This window comes from Haliotis rubra, unplaced genomic scaffold (assembly GCF_003918875.1).
Source record: "Haliotis rubra isolate DU_JTF1 unplaced genomic scaffold, ASM391887v1 Scf1011, whole genome shotgun sequence".
NCBI classification, from domain to species: domain Eukaryota; kingdom Metazoa; phylum Mollusca; class Gastropoda; order Lepetellida; family Haliotidae; genus Haliotis; species Haliotis rubra.
Genome location: NW_025764906.1, coordinates 50087 through 75367, shown reverse-complemented (window position 1 = coordinate 75367; position 25281 = coordinate 50087). Strand labels below are relative to the sequence as shown.

Below are 25281 nucleotides of genomic sequence, written 5' to 3'. Positions count from 1 at the left end.
CTATGTATGTGCCAAGTTTGGTGAAGGAATATTGAACGGTTTTAGAGTAATGCTCCGGAAAAGATGTGCACAGACGGACGGACGCACACACTGACGGAGTCCATTTTAATACCACCAGCTAAACGCGTCTCGGGGGATAAAAATCTGCAAATAGCAAAAGGCACCACTTAAGGTTATGTTTGATATATCTACCAAGTTTTGTTGAAAAATATTGAACAGTTTTTGAGTTATGCTACGGAAACGAAGCCCACCCCCCTTGTAAGACTAAGTCCAAAACGTTTCCATGAAAACCGAGAAAAACAAGAGTCATCAGAAGATGACAAATCCCCCCGACCCCCATAAATTTGAAAGAACAAATCAACTGAAAGTTACTTAAAGTCCAACTTGATATTTTTGGACTAAGTCCAAATCGTTTCCATGGAAATCAAGAAAAAGAACAAAGCCAAAAATCTGCAAATAGCAAAAAGCACCACTTCAACATCTGTCTCATATATCTGCCAAGATATTGAACGGTTTTCGAGTTGTGCTACGGAAACGAAGCCCACCCCTCCCTTTTGAGACTAAGTCTGAATTGTTTCCATGGAAACTAAGAAAAATAAAAATGCTAAACATCTGCAAATAGCAAAACGCACCACTTCAACATCTGTCTCATATATCTGCCAAGTTCTGCTGAAAGATAATTGAATGGTTTTCGAGTTGTGCTCCGGAAACGAAACCTACACCCTTAAGTCCAAAACGTTTCCATGGATACCAAGAAAAATAAAAATGCCCCAAATCTGTAAATAGCAAAAGGCACCACTTTAGCTTAAGTTTGATATATCTACCAAGTCTTGAAGAAAGATATTGAATGGTTTTCGAGTTGTGCTTCGGAAACGAAGGTCACTCCTCCTTTTTGAGATTAAGTTCAACTCGTTCCCATGGAAACTAAGAAAAACAAGTAGACAAAGTCATCAATATCCCCCGCAATGGCAAAATATTCTTCATGATGATGTCTACGAGTTATGATTATGTCAAATATTTAGGTGTGTATATAGAAAAGTGGAAGGAGAGTATTGAAAGGTTTTTAAAGTTCTGCTCCAGAAAGGAGCACTATCACCAATTTCAGTCTAAGTCAAACTTGTTGCCATGGAAATGCAATATTTTATTCAGAAATCCAGAACTACCAAAAGTCACCAGTACACCACCAGATCTATCAATGTGCCAAGTTTGGTGAAGAAACATTCAACAGTTTTAGAGTTCTGCTCCAGAAAAGTGCACTATCACTAATTTCTGTTTTAGTCAAACTTGTTGTCATGGTAACGCCAAATATATTTTATTCAGAATTCCAAAACTACCAAAAGGCACCAGTACACCACCAGATCTATCTATGTGCCAAGTTTGGTGAAGAAACATAGAACAGTTTTAGAGTTCTGCTCCGGAAAAGTGCACTACCACTAATTTCTGTTTTTGTCAAACTTGTTGCCATGGTAATGCCAAATATATTTTATTCAGAATTCCAAAACTACCAAAAGGCACCAGTACACCACCAGATCTATCTATGTGCCAATTTGGTGAAGAAATAGTGAACGGTTTTAGAGTTCTGCTCCGGAAAAGTGTACTACCACCAATTTCAGGCTAAGTCAAAACATGTTGCCACGGAAACGCCAAAAATATTTTATTCAGAATTCCAAAACTACCAAAAGGCACCAGTACACCACCAGATCTATCTATGTGCCAAGTTTGGTGAAGAAATAGTTAACGGTTTTAGAGTTCAGCTCCGGAAAAGAGCACTACCACTAATTTCATTCTAAGTCAAACTTGTTGCCATGGAAATGCCAAAAATGTTTTATTCAGAATTCCAAAACTACCAAAAGGCACCAGTACACCACCAGATCTATCTATGTGCCAAGTTTGGTGAAGAAATAGTAAACGGTTTTAGAGTTCTGCTCCGGAAAAGACAAATGTGCACGGACGGACGGACGGACGCGCACGCACGGACGGAGTCCATTTTAATACCCTCCTGCAAAACGTGTTGCGGGGGATAATAAAAATGACCAAAATCTGTAAATAGCTAAAGGCACCACTTTAGGTTCTGTTTGATATATCTACAAAGTTTTGCAGAAAAATATTGAACGGTTTTTGAGTTATGCTCCGGAAACGAAGCCCACCCCTCCCTTTAAGACTAAGTCCAAAACGTTTCCAAGGAAACTGAGAAAAATACAAATGACAAAAATCTGTAAATAGCAAAAAGGCACCTCCTTAGGTTCTGTTTGATATATCTACCTATTTTTGTTGAAAAATAATGAACGGTTTTTGAGTTATGCTCCGGAAACAAAATGATTGCGGACGGACGAGGCGTCGACTATATCCCTCCGCATTACATGCCAGGGGGATAAAAAAAATAACTTTAATACTGAAACTATGAAGGATGTAGCTACCATGGAGTCTCACTATCACTATAAAAAGAAACAGGTAGGAGGGGTCGTCTCAAAAGCAAATCCAGGACGGGTGTTGCAGACGGTGGTTGGGGTCGGGATGAGATAAGATAATCATTTAAGGGAATTAAACTGGCAAGCAAACGGCATGTCATAACAATTTAGAAATCTTATCCAGTCCTGTCGATCTTCGGGTGGTCATGCCACCTATATATTTTGAGACATTTAATACGATGGCTGATTTAAGCTTTTCCATGGGTATCATACCCATTTACGTATCTCAACATAAACTTTATGATCAATAGATGAGACATATTCAACACACATGAAAAAACATAAATATCTTTGAGTTGACCCCTTGTGCTTGTAGGCAGGACGTGCATTTCATGCCAGGTGAGTCGACGGTCCGTCGTCATACCTGGCTGAACGACCTAATTGCCATCTATAGTCTGATCTATTGTTTTGAGCAGCTATTCGTATTTTTTCTAAGTTTTGCCCAATTGTACGAGTAAACTGGCTTTTCTGGATATACTATTACGCATCCCACTGAATGCCCAGTTAAGCCGATATGGGTTATTTCGATATATGCTATTTGTAAATTTGTCAGAGTAACAGCCTAAAACAGTTTTTTCTATTTCCGACAGTATTTTAGTACACGACATCAGTATGTAATCTGGCTGTGTGTACCGATTACAGCATGGCCCTAATCTCCTGGACTAGTACATCAGTATGTAATCTGGCTGTGTGTACCAATTACAGCATGCCCCTAATCTCCTGCACTAGTACATCAGTATGTAATCTGGCTGTGTGTACCGATTACAGCATGCCCCTAATCTCCTGGACTAGTACATCAGTACGTAATCTGGCTGTGTGTACCGATTACAGCATGCCCCAAATCTCCTGGACTAGTACATCAGTATGTAATCTGTACATCAGTATGTAATCTCCTGGTACATCAGTATGTAATCTGTGTGTACCGATTACAGCATGCCCCTAATCTCCTGGACTAGTACATCAGTATGTAATCTGGCTGTGTGTACCGATTACAGCATGCCCCTAATCTCCTGGACTAGTACATCAGTATGTAATCTGGCTGTGTGTACCGATTACAGCATGCCCCTAATCTCCTGGTATGTAATAGCTGTGTGTACCGATTACAGCACATCATCAGTATGTAATCTGGCTGTGTGTACCGATTACAGCATGCCCCTAATCTCCTGGACTAGTACATCAGTATGTAATCTGGCTGTGTGTACCGATTACAGCATGCCCCTAATCTCCTGCACTAGTGGACATCAGTATGTAATCTGGCTGTGTGTACCGATTACAGCATGCCCCTAATCTCCTGGACTAGTACATCAGTATGTAATCTGGCTGTGTGTACCGATTACAGCATGTAGTTGCGGGGGAGACAACATCAACAACCACGATCAATGGGATCAGCTGTTCTAAATTGTGTTTTAAAAGACCTGAATGATTCAAAAACTATCCTGAGTAGATATATCATTCTGGTACCTAACCAATAAAACTCCTGGATTCAGACTCATACCAAGGAAGCCCTGCTGAACAAAGGATTGGCTGACTGAGTTTGGTTTTTTACGCCGCTTTTAGCAATATTCCAGTAACATCACAGTAGGGGACACCAGAAATGGGCTTCACACATTGTACCCATGTGGGGATTCGAACCCGGGTCTTCGGCGTGATGAGCCAATGCATTAACCAATAGGCTACCCCACCGCCCCTGAACAAAGGAAGCCACTTCTATGAATATACAACTTCTGCAATTAAAGAAGTTGTACATCAATATAGAAGTAGCTCCTTTTTTCATCACACCAACTTCTAGTAAATGCTACTCAAAGAAACCTCCCTGCTGTCTACATTTAAACACATCCTAGCACTCATGTCTCAAAGACATGCATCTTGTACAACAATGTACTGTTGTGTAGCCCTGTGTATCTGTATCTAGGAGTTACAAACATATATATGACCACTGGGTAATAACCCAGTTATCTACCAGCCACAATCCAGCATATATATGTAGATAGTAATCTAGGCAGAAGTGTTGAAAATAGCACTGCAACCTGACTCCCCATGCCCTCATCACAAGTTCAGCTCAGTGGAAGCAACAGCGTGGTTGCCAGCTTCAGACAACTACTGCTGTCTACCTGAGACAGGCAGGGGGAATACACAGGTTCACTCAAATGCCTTCAGTGTTGGCCATTCATAAACTTTGGTGAGGCTGAGAAGCCTCGGTGTTTCAGACATGTATTTTTTAGAATGCAGACATTACTTTGCTTTATCTGTTCATCTGCCTTGTTTTATGCTATTTATACCGAATGTAAGCAGTTTATGACATAAGGCCCGTCCGACCGCCCGAGACGGTCTAGATTTCTGACGGACTGTCTAAATATACAGCTAGCCAGCCGGATGGTCTGGTAAAAAATTTAGATGTTCCATACATCTGAGTAAATTCACCATATTTTGGTCTGGTTAAATCCATTTTGGGCTGGTAACATTTTGAATTTGCCAGCCCTGATGTCTGGCTGGACTTTTGGCTTATTTTGGCTTATTTCATACACTGATGTAAGCAATCATGGTACCACCAATCATGGTACTGCCTTCACTAAGTAGATGTTTGACAAAATAATTGAAGAATTACAATTCATCTGAAGATATGATACATCAGGTCATCGCTGGGGGTATTTTGTCCGACACACACTCTCTCCATCATGCCCATCAAATGTCAAATAGTAAACAAAGTCCTATCACATCCTCCATGACCCCGCCCACAACAAAATTTACAGACAGGCCAGGTGGTTACCTCCCTTTAAACGACAAATGAACACTATGGCGATATTACCACGAGACTTACACAGGTCCTCTAAGCTCGCTCGGAATCTCAGTCTTGCGTGACTTGATTCTTTGACTTGAGCTCCATTAGCTGCTTTTATGTACATTATACTTTACACATATGCTAGCTGTGAGTACTCACCCACTTATTATTCTTGTTTCGTCTTCGTTTCGAAAGTACTCCCGTTAGTTTTCTGTGGGTAAGAAGTGGCACTGGTTAGCCGCCATAGCACTGTTGTTCTTGATCCTACGGACTTTACAACTAGTTATATACAAAACCACAAGTAATTTGTGAGATGTACACCAATCATCAAATGGATGCAATTATTAAGAACATTCTATATGAAATTTTAAATTAATCCATATTTATCCATTGACTCACATTTATGAACTCACTGGACGCCTAACATTCTTAATAGCCTACAATTAATACGATTAGTTTTTACGACATTAGTATACAACCCTGCCTGTAGCAGACGCGTTCAGACTGCGGAGTCATGAATAACAGCATGTGCTCGCCAGTCGCTAAATAGAGGCGTGTAATGTTTCTAAAACAGGCGTTCTTGTTCCAGTTTACTTTGATAGCATTATTATTATTATATTACTATTATATGCCACATTTCTATAGCCCTATTTGAACCACTTCTAGGTCACTCTAAGGCGCTTCACAAGTTGTTTTTCCCTCGACCATTGGATGTCAATCTCAAACGGGACATTGTATTATCAATTTCAACTCCCTGGGGAACATACAACTATTGTAGTCACTAGGCGCACTGAGTTAACGTGGCTTTCCCATCCTTACGAGGTACTCATTCCCAGCTGGGTGGACTGGGGCAGACAGTCACAGTACGTTGTCCAAGTTTACTGCACGTGGCTGTACCCGCAACTGTTGCGGGCATCAGTGAGTTAGAAGATAAAGCTACACTGTTTTCAATTTTGCGGTTCTTTATCGTTGATTTAAGACCGCTAAATTAAACATTTAGCGGTCTTAATTAATCGGTCACTTTAATTAGCGGTCTTAAACTGCCATTTAAGTACGGTTTTGATGAGCTCTAAGCCAATCAGAATCGAGTATCACACAATGTCGTGCTAGAATCATCATTAATGAAATTTCCATAGATTTACATGTTAATTGTTGCAAGAATACTTTTCATAAATTGAGAAGAAATTTTATTTTGATACTTTGCAAACATCTTTCAAATCATCTTCAGCTACGTGTACACAATTTTCTTTCATCTTTACGTCCATTAGTTATCGAATGACACCTGATTAAGCACCATATATAAGTACAACTTTTAATCTATCCCATAGACTGGCATGTTGAACCTGATGGGTATGTCTAATATATGTTGTTTAAATAGTTGTTTTCTTAATAACCATCGGAACATTGAATGGAAATTATGAGTATGCAGCTGAGATGATTGTCAGCTGGTAGATAAGTATTGAAAGCAGTTCGACCGAAACTAAATTTATGAAAATAATCTTGCAAGAGTTAATTAGCATGCAAGTCTATGGGAATTTCACTAATGATGACTCACTTATGAAGAAGAAGAAGAAGAAGAGCTTTATTCAGTATTTATGGCCACATGACCAAAAGTACAATTCAATAAGCAAAATATAGCACATGGTCAGGAGAACAATTTACAATTTATACAGGTAAATATAGTTTAAGATAAATTGCAATATTTTTTAGGAGTTTTACATTCTTTGTTGCAAGCAGCTGGGTAAACTTTGATCTGGTTGGAGATATCATATAAAAATCAGGAATGTACAAAGAGCGTTGTGAATAAAATGGACATACGAGTAGGTTGAATATTCTTTGATTTCGGGATCTGAACATCACGACATTGAAAGTGACTTCCCACAAAGTGGAGAAACTCAACAAGTTTCTCGGTGGCACCATTGATATCAGAATAGACTAGATCAAGAAACTCATCTAATATACAACTCGCTGTACTAGACGCTACAGACTCATTGAACTTGTCTAAACCACCATTGTTCCACCTGAACTTTACGAGTTTTTCACACTCTACATGACGAACACTGGTTACTAGCGAGTTATCACCACAATCCTCGACGGATACCTCTACAATGCACGATAGAGGCAGGTGGTCAGAGTCTGACCGCGAGTGGACAAACATATCCTTAATCAAGTAAAAACAACTAGTCGACGCCAATATAAAATCAACAAGACTTGAACCATTGTGTGTAATACATGTAATAGACCCAGTTTCATCGCCTTTTTTCCTACCGTTAACGATATGTATACCCCATACCTTGCACACTTCTAGTAGAGCCAGGCCATACATATTCACTGTAGTGTCTTGTGTTACTCTAGTTTCACTGAAACTGTCGGGAAGATACAAATCTGATAATGGTAAGAAGTTCCATGGCCAACTACTGTAGTTGTTTGCAGGTATTCATGTGGCCACCATCTACTCATTTACCAACGGATTCGTGGGTTCTTTTAAGTACACAGGGTTGTGTCCTGTATACTAGGGGTTGTGACAACACTGAAAGAGTCTGCACACAACGTTGACTCAAAGGTTTTTACACCCGATTACAGGCGGGCTCGATCCCGGATCACTGGCCTAGCGCCTTACACAGCTCGCCCACCACGTCAGATGGACTGTTCATGTCTTTTCGTATTAATTGAAATAATACGAGGTGTATTTCTTGCAGATATTCGTATGATTCAAAGTCAATAATATAGCAATACACTTTCCCAATACAAATACTCTATCAACAGCACTCGAGCTGACACCTGAGCTAACTTCAGATGACAATTATGTATTACTTTACGCCCAAACAATGTGGCTTAAAAAAATAACTCTGTTACCTCCAGTCTTTACTGGTTGACAACAGTTGCGCATATTGCCTTATCATGTAGTATGCTGTATCTCATATAGGACCCTGTAAACTGTACTTCTGTGGGTTTCCCTCCTCGAAGACGGACTCCTAGTGGTGTACACCCATGTCGTATCTGAAGCAGTTTTGTCCGATTCGTTACTTTTACCTTAGGATTGGTACCCAACTGAACCAATGGTTGCTTTCTTCTCCAGGGCATGTTCTGGCCACTGATCGGAGATGCTCCCCTGCTTTGTTGTATGTATAGGAAGTGGCATGATAATAACAAATCAGTCGTAGGAGGTTTTCAGGCTTTAGCCTTTGGACATGTTCTTATATTATCCATTGATGTAGAGGTCCGATTTCACTGTCAATTGTCCTGATAAGTGTAGAAAATGGCAACTCTCATTCGACGACTGCCCTCATGGAGTTGCCTTGTCATCGAGCTGAGGTTGTCTGGGAGCCTGCATCACGCCAGACATTTCCTGGCTGTGCTTCTCTGTGAGGAAGGGACGCCGGCCAGACCGGGCGACGTTTCCTTAAACCAGCAGCCTGCAGCCGCCTGATGGAGAGTTGGACACTTTCGGTGCGTCCTCACAAGGCGACAAATAACGGCGTGGTTAATGCTCGAACAAGCACCCGAGTTGCGACAGATGCTGTAAGCTGTGGTATAGGATTGATAGCTTTGAGCACTCCTTTCTTTAGGACAGCTTACGCCTGCCTACTATTGTGTACTATTTAAGGTTCAGCACTCCACCAGCACACAAACCACCACACTTTGTTTTGTTTGTTTGTTTTAACGCCCCACTCGGCAATATTCAACCTACATGTAATTGTAAACCAACAGTCACTGTGTTCTTTAATCTGATTGGTTGAAAAACGTGATCGAATGGTATTCGATTCCCGGAAATTCGCTGCGTATATAGAGAATACTACACGAGGTCTCATTACATACGAATTATACGAAACGAGTGTCCTTCCTATGGTATCTGACCGAGCGAAAGCGAGGTCAGATAACATAGGAAGGTCAAGAGTTTCGTAATATAATTCGTATGTAATGAGACCGAGTGTGGTATTTTATTTATTACCCACTTCTTACATGCATTAAATTGACAAAATAGCGTATTTTTGTTATTTTGTGGTTTCAAACCGAAACCGGTTTCATAAAGAGGTTGCGGAAGAGTTTTGTACTGTAGTACAATATTTGCATGACGTCACACTGTAATGACGTCACTGCCTTGGTAACCGACGTCACGATGCATGTCAGTTGTCATCGCCTCGTACAGCCTCCTACAGTAAACTACTCCGTAGCACCCCGTTTCTTGGTTTGCAGTTGCTTGAGTCCCAGGAAGAAGCGCATAGCTCGATTCTGTACGGCATCAATGGTAGAGAGCTATGGGGTTTACTGGTGTTTGTACAAGTATTACAACCAGTTAAGGTTGGTTGATGAGTTCATCGTACGTCAGAGGGGATGAAGTAACCTTGGTCTCTATTGGTCAGGGGTCGGTGTCGTTTGATGTGGATGGCTTCGGTTAATTTTCGTCAGGTGAAAATAACATATTTTAACAAACCCTTTTTATGTCCTTGAAATACATACTTACAATTAGGCAGTCCGTTGAAATGGAGTTCCAGGAATTTTTCTGGAAAGCCTCTTTCATCCTCCGTAAAAAACAAACAGAAAACGAAAGAAGTTAATGGAAAATTTCAAATAATTGAGGATGGCTGACATGATGGTTATATTCATAACATGTAAAGACATGTATACAAACTAGGATTCTAATGGTTCACATTTTAACTTTGTATTGAGTAAAGAATGTCTACAACGTAATAAAAGTAATTAATATAATGTGCTAAATAGAAAAGCCCAATAACCTATTTTTCGGAATCAGTTGGTTGACCCTATCTCACACATATTTCAGAAAACGAAGTTAAATAACCTATTTTCTGGAGTGCACCGACCTTATAGATTGCCACTAAAATGAAAGCATCTAGGTCTGTTGGTAATTAGCTTTGGTGAATTTCCTACGTACAATTTCATGTCTCGCCAGTGTGCATCGACCTTTACAATTCCAGTGAATAAGAGCAGATGTCAAGTCATTTACTATTAGCGCGGCTAAATATACAGTATGTATTTGTAGGCAGTCTCGCCATAACCGCTCTGGTTTGATGTTACATGCAGTATGTTATTCAGAGTATGTTGACATACATGATCTAAACTGATTCGGGTCCTACTTTTTATTTATCTATTTATCTGTGTATCTATCTATTTAGTTAGTTATAAGTAAATTAAATAAACAACATACTAAAGACTAAATTCTGTCGATCCTATGTGGTTGTAGGAAGTGCAGAACTGAGACAAAACGCGTATTCATCGTCCTGGTACGAGTTCGATATGCCACGCCACGGGGAAAATGCCTGATTGAAAACTACGGGTTCTCTCCATCCTAGTACCTCACAGCGTTACGTCGAGTCAACTCCTCAGAAACACGATTGGGCACTCATGGCGACGTTTTCAGCATAACAGTCAAGTCACAGACCGTGCCTGTGATGGCAGCTGACCAGTAACGACCCCACGTTTAGACCAGTGGATTCGAACCACTCACCTCCGACACAGGTTCCACCCAGCAACTCTTACAGCCCATACCTGGCAACAGGTAACCGTACAAAACGCCCAGTCCGACAACCAATTCTGAGCAGAACACAGAGTTTTTTTCACCCACGAGTCGCGATTCCTGCTCTGGTGGGCAATATTCCCTGATTTATCAACTACTGTTCATGTCTGGCATGAAATTGTGCAACGATTGAATGACGTCATCCGAACTCTCTAACAACAATTCAGGGACTGCGCCAAATCCTTCCTCGGATTTCTTCCCAGGACCTACATCGACGTAAGTGGTCTCTGTGATGGCGAAGTTGCGTGACCTTCAACGCACACTCGCTAGCTAGTGCCAGTGTTAACTAGCTTATGCCACCCCACCCCACATGCAACACTTACACGACTAGGATGGGTTGTTTGGAATTTGGTGAGAAATGAGATACATGATGGGCCTATGATGACAGTAACTAGAGTTGAGATTAGAGCTTTAGAAGAGAATGGGGAACTGAGAACTTTGGATCGGCTTGTAAGACATTCTATGAACTTGGATTTTCCGGAACGTCTTATGGATGACAAAAGGCACCTTTCATATGAAGACAAGAGGTTCTTGACAAAGGTTGAAGAGAGTATAAGACTAGAGAGTGGGCATTACACTATTGCACTGCCATTGAGAAGAGAAATAACACAACTGCCAAGTAATCACAGCCAAGCATTCAAAAGACTGATGAATTTGAAACACAAGATGGAAAGGAATAGTAACTTCTTGAAGGACTACAGAGACTTCATGGACAAGATAGTAGCTAAGTGGTATGCTGAGAGAGTACCGGACCATGAGTCAGAGAGAGATGATGGGAGAGTGTGGTTTATTCCTCATCATGGGGTTTATCACCCCCACAAACCAAACAAGATTTGCGTCGTGTTTGACTGCATAGCCATGCACCAGGGAGTTTCATTGAATAGCCTATTGTTGCAGGGACCAGATCTGACAAACCGCCTCATAGCAGTCTGATAACGTTTCAGACAGGAGCCAGTAGCAGTAATGGGAGACACTGAATCAATGTTTTACCAGGTACAGGTACCCAAAGAAGACCGGGACCTTCTCAGATTCTACTGGTGTGAGAAAGTGTATACCCGTAGTGTATGGTATGTGTGTACAGCTGTTTGGAGCTGTCTCTTCACCCAGCTGCGCAACTGCTGCTTTACGTCAAACCGCCAAGGATAATGGATCTACGTTTACACTACGTGTTACTGAAGTTGTCTACAAATCCTTCTATGTGGATGACTGCTTGAAGTCAGTTGAGAATGAGGACAAGGCACTGGAACTCATTGATGATGTGAGTGCATTGTATGCTAAGGGAGGATTCCATGTCACCAAGTGGGTGAGCAATAGCCCTACGGTTATACATAGCATTCCTGTTAACGAGCGGGCTGGTAGTGTCAAGGCTCTGGACTTGAAGAATGAAGAATTACCAGAAGAGAGGGCACTGGGTGTGCTCTGGTCAGTACAAAAGGACTGTTTCAAATTCGACATTCAAGTAAAAGCCAAGTCACCGACAAGACGAGGTATTCTGAGTATTGTTAGCTCAGTCTATGATCCCCTGGGTTATGCCTCGCCATATGTTCTCGTCGCGAAGATTCTTCTGCAGCAATTATGTAAAGAAAACCTTGGATGGGATCAAGAAATCTCGTACAGTGACCCGAAAACATGGCAACAGTGGATAGTCGGATTGAGCAAGTTGAGAAACATTGGGCTACCGACATGCTATAAGCCAGCAAACTTTGGACAAGTGACAGCCTGTCAGTTGCATATGTTCTCAGATGCTTGCAAACAGGGCTATGGAGTTGTAGCCTATATTCGACTTGTTGATGAGAACGATCAGATCCACATTTCCTTCGTCATGGGAAAATCAAGAGTAGCGCCGCTCAAGAGGCATGAACATTGACAAATTGCAGAAATGTGATATCTGGTTCAAAGGACCTGGATTCCTAACAGAAGAAGAGCGTAAATGGCCAAAGAACCTAGATGAAGCTGAGACTGTCAATACGCTTCAGCCTGATGATCCGGAGGTAAAACATGCTGTGAATGTAGCCGTCGAGAAGCAGTCACGATGTGCCATGGACAAGCTGAAAGAGCACTACTCTGATTGGACAAGACTCAAGAGGGCAGTTGGATGGATTTTGCTTGTGATTGAAAATCTTAGAAGTATAAGGAAAGGTGAAAGGACACGAAGGAAAGAAACAACAATAGAGAATCTGAAAAGTGCAGAGAAAGCAATAATTCGTCATGTCCAGAAGGCACACTTTCACGACGAAATTGAGAAGTTGAGCAAAGGAGAAGTTTTGAAGCCAGGCTCATCATTGAGAAAACTTGAGTCAATGATGTGCGCTGGAATATTGAGGATAAGGGGACGGCTAGAAAAGGCTGACATTTCATACAGTGCGAAACACCCAGTTATACTGTCGCGACAATCAGCAAGCAACAATCTTATCCTGAGAGATCTTCATAAGAAAGTAGGACACTTGGGAAAGAGTTCTATGTTGGCCAATCTGAGACAGCGATATTGGATCATAGGAGCAACTTCATGCTTTAATTAGCCTCGTATCACGATGTGTACAATGCCGCAAGTATCGTGTCAGCACGTTGGAACAGCAGATGTCACACCTGCCATCAGATCGCTTGACCTCACATGACACCCCCACCCCCACCCCACCCCCACCCCACCCCTCACAAATGTAGGTGTCGATTACTCAACTTTGGGCCCATTCTCATCAAAAGGGGAAGAAAAGAAGTGAAAAGGTATGGAGTTATTTTCACTTGTCTCTCCATAAGAGCGATTCATTTAGAGGTTGCAGCATCCTTGGATACCAGTTCGTGCATCAATGCGGTAAGACGGTTTATCGCCAGACGCGGCCCAGTGAAAACTATGAGATCTGACAATGGAACCAACTTAGTCGGATGTGAAAGAGAGTTACGAGAAGAATTCGTGAAATGGAATCGGCAGAAAATTGATGCGGCACTTCAACAAAAGGGAATAGCGTGGCAGTTTAACCCTCCGTCTGCATCGCACCATGGTGGGGTGTGGATGCGGATGATACGAACTGTGCGGAAGGTGTTGTATGCACTTCTACGACAACAGACAATTCACTTGGATGACAAGGGACTGCAGGCACTCTTTTGTGAGGTGGAGGAGATTATCAACAACCTACCAATCACCGCAGTGCCGAATGAACCCAGTGACCTGTGTATGCTCACTCCAAACCTCCTATTAGTGCTCCGCCCAGGTGAAACCATGCCCCGAGGAATATTTAATAAAGTGGACAATTACACCGTAAGAAGATTGCGCCAAGTTCAATATTTGGCGAACATATTCTGGAAAAGGTGGGCGACGGAATATTTGCCTTTACTCCAGTTGAGACAAAAATGGACAAAACCGAGGAGAAATGTTGAAGTTGGAGACATTGTTCTGTTGACAGACAATATGCCCAGAAATTCATGGAACATGGGCAGAGTAACAGAGGTCTTTAAAGATAGAAAAGGATTTGTTCGAACTGTTCAGGTTAAGACCAAATCAACAACTTTGATGAGACCAGTAACAAAGCTGTGTATGATCCTTGAAGGTGAGGGAAAGTCTTAGAATGTGGTGTATGTCATGGAAACTGATACATTTCTTCAAGTGAGAAATTGTTGACAGTGTTTGTTTGTAAAAAGACTATTTGGGGATAAAATTATGTACAAGGTATTTAGTATGACTTTTGAGTGCATCATACCTGAAGTTGATAAAAGATGGTACTGGGGCAACTGATGGGATCGGGTGGTGGTCGGGCTGGCTGACTTGGTTGACACCTGTCATCAGTTAGAATTGCGCGGATCAAGGCTCGTGCTGGGTTGTCTGGTTGACTCGGTTGTTTGCAGACCACAGCCGTGTGGCCGGGGTATTTCTGGGTGCGGCGTGGGACAAGACTCACTCACTCATTTTAAAGTAATTTATTATATTTTGATGTTAAATTATATTATCAGGAATTTGGTAATTGCTCCGATTTAATCTATGCAATAAGGGGGCTGGGATGTAAGAGCCAAAATTGGGGTTATATTAGCACTTCAATCAGTGGCACCTGTAGGGGCTTTTTACTCATTGTTCCATGTGAGGAGCATGCTGACTTGTATTTAAGGGAAGTTATCTCCTTACTTTGTCATTTTCATTGCCATGTGGTCTGAGAGAAGACATGTTGTTTTTGAGATAGATATGGAAAGCTGAGCAAATGGAGTCTAACAAAATGGTATGTAGATATTTTCATTGTTAATATAATGTATTTGTGTGTTTGAGATATGGTAATGCATAAAATATTACTATTATAAATTTTCCATGTTTTATTGCAATGTTTTGATAAATGTACTCAGTTTTCATGCACTGGTTAAATTTCTTCATTGAGTAAATTTAAAGTGTTTTTTATAAGGTTAGGGTGTAGGTTCATGTAGTTATTTTCTCTAATGTTAAAGTTAATTTCCATATAATTTCTGAGCTGTTAAAGTAAATATATTTCATCTATTTTTCCATTTATTGACTGTAATTGTCTTAGACATGTAATACTTTAGGTACTTATTACTATACTGAAAGCCATTAAAAATGCAATTTGACATTCATACTTTCTTTACTCACACTAATTTCAACATATATAAACCTAACTGGCAGATATGTTTTAAGTGAACATCTGTGAATAATTTCATCTGAAAATGTCCAGTCAACAACAACATCAGTGACGCAACAACGACATCACACAAAGGAGGGATCACTTGCAGTCAATATCGTGTGTGTCCACCGTGCGCTGCAAGACATGCTCGCAGTCTTTGGGGCATTGTATGACACACATTTCTCAGGAACAGCTGTTGGATGGTCTGCAGCCTCTGCTTTTCTGTGGTCTGATCATGACACCACCCCCTCCAAAACGATCATGATCAAGGACACAGTTTGGCACAAGTCTTTCTCCTTTACGTCGATAAATCTGTTGACGTCCATCTGCAAAGGATAAGTTAAACCTGGATTCATCTGAAAAAAAGGACATCTGGCCATGTCCTGTTGCCAAGATTGGCCCCATTTGCTGCCCATCGCTGTCTGGCAATGATTAGATTTCTTCTTGGTAACTGAAGACCTCTTTAACATAAATAGTAATATATCCATCATACCTGGTTATAAAAGTGACCATTCTGCTTTAACGTTATCTTTATCAACACAAAAAAATAAGGAAAGGGACGCGGCTATTGGAAGTTTAACACATCATTATTGAGACGAGAGGAATATATAACACTAGTAATTGACTTACTTAATGAAACAAAACGAGAATACGCAGACTTACTTAATGAAACAAAACGAGAATACGCAGACCCTACATATTCAGATGAAGAATTAAAACGAGATTAATGATGAACACTTACGTTTGACTATCAGTGACACTCTATTTTTAGAGACATTTTTAATGAAACTCAGAGGAAAATCCATCTCATACTCTTCATATCTTAAGATATGCAGAACTGCAAAATATAAAGAACTAGAGGAGAATATATGTCATATAGAAGATGAAATAAGAAGTAACTTCCAAACCGTTAATGAAACACTTCTTGCTGATTTATCTAAAAGTAAAAATGATTTGGAAAAAATAAAAGAAGAAGAAATAAAAGGAATCCAAGTTAGAAATAGAATCCAGTGGTATGAAGAAGGGGATAAACCTACAAATTATTTTTGTCATTTAGAAAATAAAAACTATACAAACAAACTTATTAACTCCCTTATTATTGATAATGGTGAAGAAATAGCAGATGGACGAGAAATAATAGTGGAAGCGATTCTATGAAAACCTGTATTAATCAAATTGCGACATAGATGAAGACATTAAAGTTGTATTCGAACATATTGCTACTCCTTCTTTAAATAAAGAACAGTCAAATGAACTAGAGCGCGATATTAGTGTTGAAGAACTTTCGCATGCTGTAAAATCAATGAAAAATAACAAAAGTCCAGGTTTAGATGGCTTCCCTATCGAATTCTTCAAAGTTTTCTAGAAAGAAATGAAAATTTGGATTCACCGATATATAAAAGAAACTTTCAACCAGAATTCTTTGACTACGACAATGAATAGAGGAGTAATTACATGTATCCCTAAGCCAGGTAAGGATAGAAGATACCTAAAGAATTGGCGACCTATCTCTCTCCTAAACGAATTTTATAAAGTTATAAGTACTCGTATAACAAACAGGATTAAAAAAAATTTGAATTTTCTTATAAACGAAAATCAAACAGGATTCAATCCAGGAAGATGCATAATGGAAAACATTAGACTTCTTTATGACATTATGTTTGAAACTAAAAGGCAAAACATAAAAGGTTTACTAACCTTAATTGACTTTGAAAAGCTGTCAAAATTATTCATTAAGATGGCCCTAGACAAGTTTGGTTTTGGAACTAACATTCAAAGATGGGTTAACATATTGATTTCTAATGCATCCTTGTGTATGATACGGAATGGTCACTTGCCACGCTTTTCGATAATGAAAGGGGATGTAGACAGGGTGATCCCATATCTCCATATTTATTCTTATTGGTAGCAGAAATACTAGGAATAATGATCAGAGACAACCACAGAATAAAAGGAATTGTTTTAAACGACATCGAACATGTTATTGGTCAATATGCAGATAACACTGAATTATTTTTGGACGGTTTCGAAACCTCTCTTAATGAAGCTATGAAAACTTAGCTTTCCTTTTACAAGATGTCAGGTTTGAAAATAAATATTGATAAAACAAAAGTAGTATGGCTAGGCTCAATGGCAGGTAGTAAAATAGTTCTATCCCAGGACTATAAGCTGGATTGGCATAATGAGAATTTCGAAGTATTGGGAATCAAATTAAATGCTCATTTAGAAAACCTATGGGTAATTAATACAAAGAAGAGATTCGAAAATATAAAAAGAATTCTACTGAATTGGGAAAAGACGCAATTTAACGTTGATAGGGGAAATAACCGTCGTTAAAAGTTTAGCTTTATCCACGATTGTCCACATCTCCTCTTCTCTCCCTAATCCCCCCAAAACATTTATTATTTTTCTTTATCCTGACTCATGCTTATAGCTTGTCTCCTTCCTCTTGCGAACTTAGTGGAACACTTGTATCTCCTATTGAAGCTCCCTTCAATAAAACAGACGTAAAATCACTACTCACCAGAGTTGTCTCTATTTCCTGTTTTGGCGGGAAACCGTGGCGCCACCGTTCTCTCACGCTTCACTCTCTGCTTCTTCGCCCTGTGAGCAGGTTGTGAGAGCGCCTGTGTCTCCTATACGGCACTATATCCTTTTATTCCTTAGTTATTATCCTCTATTCTACTTTTATAGAGGTTTAGTTAGTATTATTCATCAATATGGTTTAGTATTTAGTCGTATTTAGCACTGTTTATTCACGGTTTGTCCGTGGTTGTTCAGTTGTTTACGTTCATGAAAACCTGTTTCAATTGTAGACTTCGTTCTCTGTTGCTGACCCGCATCAACTGTGCCCTAGCTGCACTAAGCCATGTTCTTCCAGCTCGCGCTGCATTCAATGCCAGCATTTAACTAATTTTGCATTTAATAATTACCTTCTTTGCGTCCTTAGACGTGCTGCAGATAGGTCGAGACGGGATTGTACTGTCATGGATAAATCAGCTGAGTCCCTCACGAGTCAACTGATGTCGGACGACCCTCTTCCGTCTGGTGCTACGCCGGAGACTTCCTCGGTGGACGGGCGTGGGACGATGTCCGCCACCCCCATGAAGAGGCCTGCTACTCCGGACGTCCCGTCGTCGCAGCCTAAGACTAGGAAGTCGTCATCTACCCAGAAAAGGCTACGCACCCCCAGGGCAACGACCACCTCTAAGGGGAAGTCAGCGCAGACTACCAAAACATTCTCGGCCGAGATTGTCCCACCGTCGGAACAGGGACTCTACGATGAGCAGCCGCTCATCATCCCAGAGGTACATCACAAGAAGAGACCAGTCTCAGCAACGGTAACTTCAGTGCAGATCTCTACGCAGTCTGAGGTATCTACGCTGACAGCAGATGAGCGATCCTTGGACCATATCGCTACCACCACAGAAAGGGCAGCTCAGCAATCACCGCAGACATTCAACCCGGGGGACTTCATGCAGCAGTTCTCCCAACACATCATGGAGATGATGGACAGGCGTTTCGCACTGGAGAGGGCATTGCATGATCAACAACCTTCGCGAAGGTTCCAATGCAGTCGACGCCTCCGAGAGACCCTCCACCAACGTGACGTCTGGCAACGAATCTACGCTTCAGGACCAGCCTGCGCGAAGGACAACTCAATGGACGATCAGCATTCGCGAAGGCACTCGTGAAGGAAGACTCGCCCATCCCCAGATATGGACTCGGACGATCAGCATTCGCGAAGGCACTAGCGAAGGAAGACTCGGCCATCCCCAGATACGGACTCAGATGATCAGCATTCGCGAAGGCACTCGTGAAGGACTTCGGACACAGCCTCCAAGACTTCTTCAACCTCACGCAGATCATCGAGGGATTCACCGAGGCATTCGCGAACCAAACGTCGCTCATCTCCGCGCAGGTCTCCGCGCAGGTCACCCTACAGACGCAGTTCACCAGGCTCCTCTCCTCGCCGATCTCCACGCAGGTCTCCGCAAAGGTCTCCACGAAGGTCCCCAAGAAGGTCACCTCGAAGGTCGCCCCACGAGTCTCCACACAGGTCTCCGCGCAGGTCTCCACACAGGTCCCCACAGTCGTGAAGGTCACCACTCAGATCAACGCCGGAGGATCACCAATCCTTGATCAGCGCACCTGGCACAGAGGACGACGGCGGGATCATCTTTTTGGACTCAGAAATACGCTACTGGATGGTCAACGGTCTGGACTTGGCGTCGCCCTCTAAGGATGAGAATGCAGCTCACATCTATCAGATGCATGAGGATGACGTCGACACGATCACTCTTCCTCCGATTGATCCCATCGCAGCGGTCCCAGAGAACCTAGACGCAGCCTTCAAGAAAGCCTAGAAAGACCAGGCACCGCATCTGCCACAGTTCGACGCCAAAAAGTTCTCATCCCACAACATGGATCCGTTCCTGAAGGCACAGGACATCGACGAGAACTACAAAGTCATCGGAGATGCCAAGTCCAAGTCCTATAAGATAGAAGACAAGATGTTGGCGCAGATCGAAACGATGACCAGGCGGATGTTCTTATGCCTCAACAGATCTAGGGCAGTCAACGAAACACTCATCGCTAAATTCAGGGCCTCTACTGCGGAAGAAGACAGCATTATGTACTCTGCACTCCTGATGCAGAAGAAGGACCAGCAGTTTATGATGAACCATCTATCATCCATCTCCGCAGCACTGACACTAGCAAGACGACAAGGTCTCCTCGCCTCCTGCAGCTGGAGTGAACGCTTCACCAAGTCACTCTACAGAGCCCCATGGTCAACTCCATCCATCTTCGCTGGAGAGATTGACGATGTTGCCAAGGAAGTCACCAAAGATTCCAGAGAGGTCCTCGTGATCAAGTCCATTGATACACTGGCCAGCGTCATCAGGCAGACATCCCAGCGCTACTCGGGTAGGTCGAAATTTGCTGGGATCCAGAAGGCTAGAGACAAGAAATTGACCTCCTCCAGGGGTGGAAAAGACTCTTTTCGTCGCCCAGCCAGCAACTATAGAGGACGAGGCAGGGCACCTAGAGGCGCCAAGGATCATCGACGATGAAAGAGGAGTTCGGAACCACTGGAGTCTACCACCCCCAGCCGTTCCTGTACAACCTTCACAAATGGGTGGACGTCTTCAACAGTACTGGGAAAGCTAGGGACTACTTCAAGATCCGTTTGTATCCAGCATCCTTAGAAACGGATATCGCATACAACTACAGGCAGCTCCGCCGCTTACAGTCGACCCTCACAAGTTCGGCTTCAAGACCCATCAGACAGAGAGGTTACGAGAGGCAGTCACATCTCTTCTAGAGAAGCAAGCCATAGAAGTCATGGATCCAGACCACATCACACCAGGGTTCTACTCCCCAGTTTTCCTAGTGCCCAAGAAAAACTCCAAAGAGAAGTTCCGACTTATCTACAATATGAGGACGTTCAACAGAGACTATCTACGCAGACCTCCCAAGTTCCGCATGATACATCTACCTCAATTACTCCTACTCATCCGTCCGATGGACTACATGGCCAGCATAGATCTACAGCACGCCTAGCTGCATATTCCTGTACACCCGGACTCGAGGAAGTACCTCAGGTTTACACTGGACGGTCTACACTACCAATGGAAGGTCCTGCCATTTGGAATATCATCGGCCCCCTGGTTGTTTACAAGGGTAACGAAGCCCATAGTCACATACCTACATCATCGAGGTCTACGCAGTGCCTTCTACCTCGACGACGGGATTCAAGTACATCAAGATCCCAAGCATCTCAGACTACAGCTGGACTTCACCATCAGACTGCTTACACAACTGGGGTGGCTAGTGAATCTACTCAAGTCAGACCTAGACCCTACACAGGACCTGCAGTTCCTAGGGATCAGATTTCTCACGACACAGAACCGCATTGTCGTACCAGAGGACTGATGGCTCAAGATTCAACAGACAATATCACAAGCTCTACTCTCTCCGTGGCCACTATGACAATGACAGAGTCTGTTGGGTCTCCTCACGTCAGCACAAGACATGACAGCCAGAGGTCGATTACAATTACGCCCACTACAGGTCTTCATCAATGCTTATCTTGACGACCCGAACCCCTTCGGTCTTCCGGACTACCTAAGACCACATCTACTATGGTGGACCCAGAGATCGAATGTCTGCGAAGGCACTTACCTAGCAGAGTGGAGTGCAAGACTCATCTGTAAGTGGACGCATCACTCCAAGGTTGGGGAGCAAACCTTGACAACGACGTGGCAGCCGGGAGATGGAACAACGAGGAGAAAGATCTGCACATCAAAATGCTGGAAATGAAAGCAGTCGTCAACGCCATCCTCCACTGGGCCAACATTCTACAGAATGTTCATCACATGGTGCACACGGACAACTCTACAGTGGCGTTTTACATAAACAAGCAAGGATCAACACGATCATCGAACCTGCTGGACCTCTGCTTTCAACTGTTCAACCTAACCGACGATCTGAACATCTACATGCGAGCATGTCACATTCCAGGAGCCATGAATGTGATCGCAGACGCCCTCTCCCGTCCAACTCAACCGTCTCCAACGGAATGGATGCTACATCCAGAGATCTTCCAACAAATCATCAAATGCCAGAGCAGCGAAAGCAGTGACACTAGCTCTACACAAGTCTACACGCAACTTGTACGACGACAAGTGGCGCAGTTTTGAGACATACGCTGCAAGAAACGGGTTTTCAGCTAGAAAGGCGACACACCCTCAAGTGGCGGACTACCTTTGTCACCTACGGCAAACAAAACGGTTAAAAGTGTCTACACTCTCAACATACCTAGCGGCATTGAGCTCAGTCATCACTATGAGGACAGGTGCCAAGCTAACGAAAGTACCAGAGTTACTGGCCTTCCTACGCTCTTATAAATTGGAGGACCAACAACAGAGATTCAAAGCTCCGGCGTGGGACCTCAACGTAGTTCTACGACATCTCACAAGTGACGTCTACGAACCATTACAGAGGACATCCTTTGAGTTCTTGACACAAAAGACGCTGTTCCTGCTAGCCCTAGCAACAGCAGCCAGGATGTCGGATATACATGCTCTGGACTACGAGAGAACACCCTTTGTTGAAAATCAAAACACAGTGCATATGGGACTACGATGGGATTTCATCGCAAAGAATCAACTGCCAGGTCAACCGGACAGACAATTCCACGTCCCAGCATTATCCTCCGTCCTTGGACCACAAGATACGCAAGACCTATCTTTGTGTCCAGTGAGAGAATTAAAAGTGTATCTACAAAGATCCAGGATCAGGAGACGCAAGTTCAAGTGACTTTTCATCCCGATATCAACAGCGATGCAGACAGAGGTCTCCCGCACTACGATATCAATCTGGATCAGAACTGTCATACTATGGGCCTACAAAGCAGCAGGACTAGAGCCTCCAAGAGCCTCCAACCCACACGAAGTTAGAGCTCTGGCGTCAACACTCGCTCTACATGGGAATTGCTCACTGAAGACGATAATGGAGGGCTGCTTTTGTAAATCGGACATGGTGTTTGCAAACCACTACCTGAGGGATATCGCCACCGAGGACGTCTCTGGCATTCACCATTTCGGCCCACTGGTTGTAGCACAACAGTTGACAGTCCCTCAAAGGCGTTGAGACGAAGTCTCGCCCTTTTATCACATGACTTACAAAGCCTACACTCAGCAGAGTTCTGCTTAAGTCTCAATGCACGTCTAACGACTAGCATAAAGTGATATGACCCAGTACTTGTAAGGATACTCGTACAGGAAAGGGTCGCTTCTCCACTTGGTGCTTGCATCAAGAGATGGAGTCGCAAAATCCACATAAAATGTTAACAGAAGAAAGGACCAAAAGTTAACAATTGTGGTCCCCCCATCAAAAGGCAGCTGGAAGGACAAGGTCGCAGCAGCAGCAGACATTAGCAGTTTAATACAGTGCCAATACGAAGTTCCCATAGGGGGGTATAGTTAACGTAAATCACTACCTGAAATCCAAAAGTAACTTGCCCGCCACCAATCTGTCGGATTCTACAAGCAATAAGCATGTGTCAGGATAAGGAAAAATATGTAATTTTCTGAATAAAATTGATATTTTATACTTATCCTGACTCATGAGGTAAGCCCTCCCAACCTCCCCACTAGACACTTTGGATTTCCCTGCAAATTCAAGTGTCGGGCTCATAATCAGGAGAGAGTGAAGCGTGGGAGAACGGTGGCGCCACGGTTTCCCGCCAAAACAGGAAATAGAGACAACTCTGGTGAGTAGTGATTTTACGTCTGTTTTATTGAAGGGAGCTTCAATAGGAGATACAAGTGTTCCACTAAGTTCGCAAGAGGAAGGAGACAAGCAATAAGCATGAGTCAGGATAAGTATAAAATATCAATTTTATTCAGAAAATTACATACTGATTTGAACAGATTATTCTTCAAATTTATATGGAATGATAAAAAGTACGAAGAAGGTGGTCTAAGAATAGTCCACCGACACATAAAACTTTCATGTATGAAGAGATATATTTCAAAACCTAAGAACTATGCTCTCGCCGGTTTCCCTCTACCAAACCTTTTTTTAGGAGCCAACGTCACAAAACATTATAATATTAAAAATCAATTTTGGAAAGATTCTCTTGATGCCTGGCATAGATATGTTACAAGATCGGTATGTAACAATAACGACGTTAATGAAATACTCATGCAGCCACTATGGTTAAATCACCAGTGTAACCAGCCAAGTTTGATCATAACTGGATTAAATGTGGAATAGTTTATATTAAAGATATTTGTAACGACCACGCATTTCTAACATTTGCAGAACTTAAGGCAAAATTTGGTAATCGTGTTCTCCTTAGTATACCCAAACAGTGGAAAGAAGTTATACGAACAAATAACCATTTTAATATACCGTCGTTATCTATGTGTTCTCCTTGGAACGATTTGATTAAACCTAGTAAAGGTTCAAGGATATTCTATGATAATTTTATATCTGACTATAACATTCCGAATATGTGTCTCAAATGGAACGGGGAACTAAATGAGTTGATAAATTGGAAAACCATATTTTCACAATATAGACAATGCACTAAAGACACGAAACTCTTAGATTTTCAAAATAAGTTTTTGCATAGAGCCATTTACACTAAACGAGAATTACTAAAAATGAAATTGATAGATAATGACCTATGTACATTATGTGGTTCAGTAAGTGAGGATATTTACCATGTATACCTTTATTATCCAACCATCAAAATGTTCTGGTCAGAATACAACAATTTTATAACTCAAGTCTTTGGTAAAACGTATGAAATGTCAAACCATGATATTCTATTTTGTTGCAGTAGTAACCACTTACTCAACCACATGATACTATTGGCAAAGCGCCACATTTTCGTAATGAATATAAAAGGACACAAACCTAGCTTCACCATCTACAGAACATTATTAAAGATGTCTACGAGATAGAGAAATTTATCGAGAAGAAAAACGATAATATGAAACATTTTTACAGAAAATGGAATGTCCTAGATGCAGTCCTGTAATTTATATTTTAGTCTTTTAATTCTCTGTAATATTAGCTAGCATCTCAGTTGTTAATCTATATTCCCAGTACCATATGTTATACATTGTCTGCTTTTTATTATGCAACCTGTGCCATTTTACTCTACCCACATATCTTGTTCAAATGTAACCAAGTACAGTGAATAAAAATACTTTAAAAAAAAAAAAAAAGTCTGTGGCGATGCAATAAGGTTGGACCACGGTACGGGTGATGACACCGGATGTTGAAGGCAGCAAGGCGTCCTTGCGCCTTTTGGGCGCTGAAATGACGTTGACTTGTCCCAATTGTCCTCCTTGCCTAATCATCAGC

General features: G+C 42.1%; 1 protein-coding gene across 1 annotated transcript in view; it reads right to left on the bottom strand.

Moving 5' to 3' along the window:
* Window positions 1-5504, bottom strand: part of LOC124269270 (tyrosine-protein phosphatase non-receptor type 13-like) — a 32894-nt gene extending 27390 nt beyond the window's left edge. The window contains exon 1 of the mRNA XM_046704280.1: window positions 5407-5504. The gene's annotated coding sequence lies outside the window, so the exon portion shown is untranslated. The remainder of the gene's footprint in view (window positions 1-5406) is intronic.
* Window positions 5505-25281: the final 19777 nt, after the last annotated feature.